This window comes from Colobus angolensis, unplaced genomic scaffold, assembly GCF_000951035.1.
Source record: "Colobus angolensis palliatus isolate OR3802 unplaced genomic scaffold, Cang.pa_1.0 Scaffold82, whole genome shotgun sequence".
Taxonomy (NCBI): Eukaryota; Metazoa; Chordata; class Mammalia; order Primates; family Cercopithecidae; genus Colobus; species Colobus angolensis.
Genome location: NW_012122043.1, coordinates 2,722,936 through 2,727,260, shown reverse-complemented (window position 1 = coordinate 2,727,260; position 4,325 = coordinate 2,722,936). Strand labels below are relative to the sequence as shown.

At 46.8% G+C, this 4,325-nt stretch overlaps 1 protein-coding gene across 1 annotated transcript in view; it reads right to left on the bottom strand.

Moving 5' to 3' along the window:
* Positions 1-429, bottom strand: part of HDAC4 (histone deacetylase 4) — a 344,484-nt gene extending 344,055 nt beyond the window's left edge. The window contains exon 1 of the mRNA XM_011929582.1: positions 177-429. The gene's annotated coding sequence lies outside the window, so the exon portion shown is untranslated. The remainder of the gene's footprint in view (positions 1-176) is intronic.
* Positions 430-4,325: the final 3,896 nt, after the last annotated feature.

Sequence of the window (4,325 nt, the reverse complement as noted above, 5' to 3'; positions counted from 1 at the left end):
GGTCCGCTGAAACCTGCGCACGGCCCGTCTGCTCCCACCCCTCGCCCAGCGGCTGTCCAACCGCGGGGCCGGACGCCCCGTGAGCGGCAGAGAGGCTCGACCCCTGTCCGCCTCCCCACACGCATCCTGGACCTTATTGGCTCCTGGAGCTGCCAATTCTAGGGTACGGGGCGTACCAAGAGACGCTCTAGGCGCCAGCCGCTGGGTGCTTCGCGGTTGAGGAGGCGCAGAGACCCGGAGCCAGTAGTGACCGTAAACACGGGCCCCGGCCGTGTCTAGTCCCACTCGGTAGTCCGCATGGCTACCTAGCGGTCAGGACCGCGTGTCTGCGAGCCTAATTCGCGCTTAGAGGGCACACAATGGGGTGCAGGCTGAGGCGGGGAGCTGGCCAGGCCTCGCCGTTGCCTCCATCTTGGGTACTGGCAGTGGGTCACGTGGTACTGCGTGCGCACGGAGGCGCAGGGCGGCCCGGTCACCGAGTGCGCAGGCGCCGCTGGCCTCTCCCTACCCCGCGGCGGCAACGCGGCCGTCTGGGTGTCCGTAGGGTGCAGGTCGGCCAGGCCTGCAATTGCTGCTGAGGGTCGTGGGATGCGCTCGCCGGGTCCCTGCTTAGGCAGAGGGAGCCCGGCCCGCCGCCAGGGTCTCGAGTCACGGGCCAGGCAGGCGTGGAGGTGGCGGGAACTCCGCACCGGCCGGCTGGTGGTGTTTTAAGGCCGCAGAGCTTGGGGGGCTTGTGTTGAGTGAAAGGTCGGCCCGTAGATCCCCGCAAGCGCCTTTGGTTGCCAGCTGGAGTGGGCGGGAGTCTTCGGTGGCCACCCTCCTGGTGGTGATGTTTCCATTTCTTTCCAACAAGAGTGTGACAACTTTTAAACTTGGGTGCACACACTGTCCCCGGAATCCCGCGTTCCAGGGAGGAAGCGCCTTTGACAGCGCGCGCCGGTGCGTGGGGCCTGACGGCGTGGGCCCGGGGATGCGGACTTGGCGGAAATGACCGTTGGCTTCGATTGTAGGCCATTCCTCTTAGATGAGCAAGGATCCGTTTTTACAGCATTCTCGACCTTTGATTCTTGGGGGGGAAAACTGTAGTTGGGTAAAAATACAGTTAGCAAAATAAAAATGCCAATTTTGCATTTCTTTATCTCAATAACGAATAATTAGAAAACTTTGGTAATTGTAAGAAGTGCTTACTCTGATACGGCTGAACTTTGAAGGAAAGGAATGGTGAATTAGAGGATTTTAAAACAAGATACAGCTGAAGAAAAGGAGAGCAATTATGGGGTTTTGGCGACTTGGCTGCTGATGGAAACGGTGCACTATCAAATTTTCATAAAGAATGAAACAGGGTCTGTAGCTAGCTAACATCTAGATGAGATTCAGTACCATTCGACAGGATTATCAAAAACATGCAATCACGAAAAATATTAAAACCTGCCTATAAGTCTACCAAAGTTATTCACGTACAAAGAGAAGTACGTGAGCAAAAAGTCACGTGAGCGAGTCTGGGATCTACTGCTTGGCAGAGGTAATTTTAAAAGGTAGATTTCCATTAGAAGGAATGAGTAGCCCCATTGCCGCGTGCCATTTAGACCTCACATGAGTCCTGAGAGGCAGTCCAGCAGCGTCAGGCACCACGCAGACGTTGGGTGGATGGTGCAAGAACCTCACTCACCATGTCTGGAAAAGAGAAACTTGGCGTGGGTGGCTGTGTCCGGCATTATAAGAGGGGCAGTCTGAAGGAGACCGGTGCACAGCCAGTGCGGAGGAATTCAGTACGATAGTGTGCAGCGAAAGCAAACACGCTCTACTGTGAGCTGTATGTAAGGAGAAAGGGGGAGTGACAACCCGAATGCCTGGGAGCATCCGCTTGGGACTTCACATACAGGCATTTGACAGAGTCCCAAACTCAAAGGAATCCCAGTGTTCTCACAATTGAAAGAAACCAGCACCAAAGATTCAAATTTTAAAAGCTGGGATTGGTAGATCCAATAGATTGGTAGAACTCCTAGACTGGTTACGATCGGCAAGCTGGCCAATTACAAAATATACAAATAACAGTAACTTTCAGATTAGTAACATTCAATCAGTAATTAAGTAATTGTTGCATATTCAGTAGGTGGTGAGCATTGTGCTAAGCACTTTTTATATGTGTTAGAAAATAGGAAAAAATTCTCAATTAGCAAAAGAACATTTTAAGTACCTAAATGTAAGGCTAAGTTCCAACAGAACTTCCTAGGAATTGTGAAAATCGCTAAATAGTTCATCTTGAAGAATAAAGATTTAAGAGCAGTCAAAAAGAAGAGAAATGAGGGAGGAACTGTGCTCCCAGAAAATAAAAACATGTCGTCTGGGCTCTGAAATGGAAACAACGTGATGTTGGTCCAGATCAATACAAAATAATAGAAAGTAAAGAAATTGCCCCAAGCAAATGTACTGACTCCAGGCCGATACCCAGCCAGTATGTGCATGATCAGTGTGCTCCGGCTGTTCTTAATGGGCAGTTGTGCAGGCTGGTCAGTGTCTGTGCCTTACCAACTATCGACGAGTTTTAATACCACCCCTGTAGGGATTTAAAATACAATGAAAGTGGCTTTTCAAATCAGTGAGAGAGCAATATGGTCGCTTACCTGCTAATCATTTGAAGAGAAGAGATTAAAGTTGAAATCTTTACTCATCAAATGGAGTAAAGATTTAAGTTTAAAAAAAAAGTACTAAGGAAAAACTCTGGACGTCTCTATAGGATTGTGGAATATAAAGAATATCATCAACAGTTATAAAGGGAAATAATTGAGAATTTAGCTATGTTGTTATTAAAATTTAGTGTGCAATCAGTGGGAAAATGGATAAACCCCAATTGCAAAATACAAGGGAATACTCCTCATCTATAAAAAAGAATGAACTGTTATAGATGGTTGAATGTCAAGAACATCATAAAAGATGTCAGATACAAAAGGGTTTACACTGTATGACTCTGTTAATACGAAATTCAGCCAAATATAGGTTAGAGATCAGAATAGTTTTCTGCAGATTGGGGGCCTACAGAGGGTGGACTGGGAAGGACACGAGAACCTGGTCAATGGAGATAATACACTTTCTGTCTGGGGTGTAGATCGCATAGGGGTACATACTGACCAAAACTCACTGAATTTAAGAGTTGTGCCTTTCTCAGGAAGATTTTGATTCAGAAGAAAAAAAATACTAAAGGCAGTGGCTGCCCCAGTTTGGAGGGGAAGGGGGGACTTTTCGTGCTTCAGAACACAATAAAATTAAGACAAGTGAGTGGGGAAAGCATTTGCGTGGGATTCGTAGGGGCTGATCTTCGCAGGCAGGAGGGCTTTCAGAGCAGAGCAGCCTGTAAGTAAAGCAGGCAGGGACGAGGACAGGCAAATACAAAAGAAGAAACGCCCATAAACGTGACAGGATGTTCTCTAATAAGAGAAGTACAACGCTTTGTTTGATAAAAGCAAATGTGTGGAAATAAACACTATTATACGGCAACTGAGTAGAAACTTTCAGACAGCTGCTTAACCACACTCATAAATAAAACCCTCAAAATTTGCACCTCCTTTCACGAGTGATTTCAATTTTAGAACCTCACTCAGAGACAAACATGGATGCTGGTAAACATTTAGCTCAAAGGTCCACAGAAACAATGGTTGGTTGGGATGAGTGTGTGTGCATAAATCACCAAAAATAAGGGGTTTTATATCATGGAAAGAAATTCACTTTATAGTTTCAAGGGAAAAGAAAGACAAGAAGACCTCATTACAATGTGATGCAATTTTTACAAATGAAAACATTTATAGACACAAAAGGAAAAATATGTATCCTAAGTGGAAAATGAGAGCGTCTTGTTTTCTTTTGCTCATCTGTTTTCTTAATTATTCAGTGAACATGTTTTACTTTTGTAAAGATAATTCTTTAAAAAAATTCAAGAAGGACATGAAGTTCACTAAGGACATTGCAAGGTCTGAGAGCCTCTGTCAAGTGGGCAGGACCCGGGGGGGCTGCAGGACGGATGCGGGAGGTGCAGCCTGGGCTGCAGTGGAGGGAGCCGGGGTGGGGTAGTTCAGGGCTCATCTCACAGCCCCAAGACTTTTTGTTTTCTTTTATATATATATATATACTTTAAGTTCTAAGGTACACGTGCACAACGTGCAGGTTTGTTACATATGTATACATGTGCCATGTTGGTTTGCTGCACCCATCAACTCATCATTTACATTAGGTATTTCTCCTGAGGCTATCCCTCCACCTTCCCGCCACCCCACTACAGGCCCCGGTGTGTGATATTCCCCACCCTGCATCCAAGTGTTCTCATTGTTCAG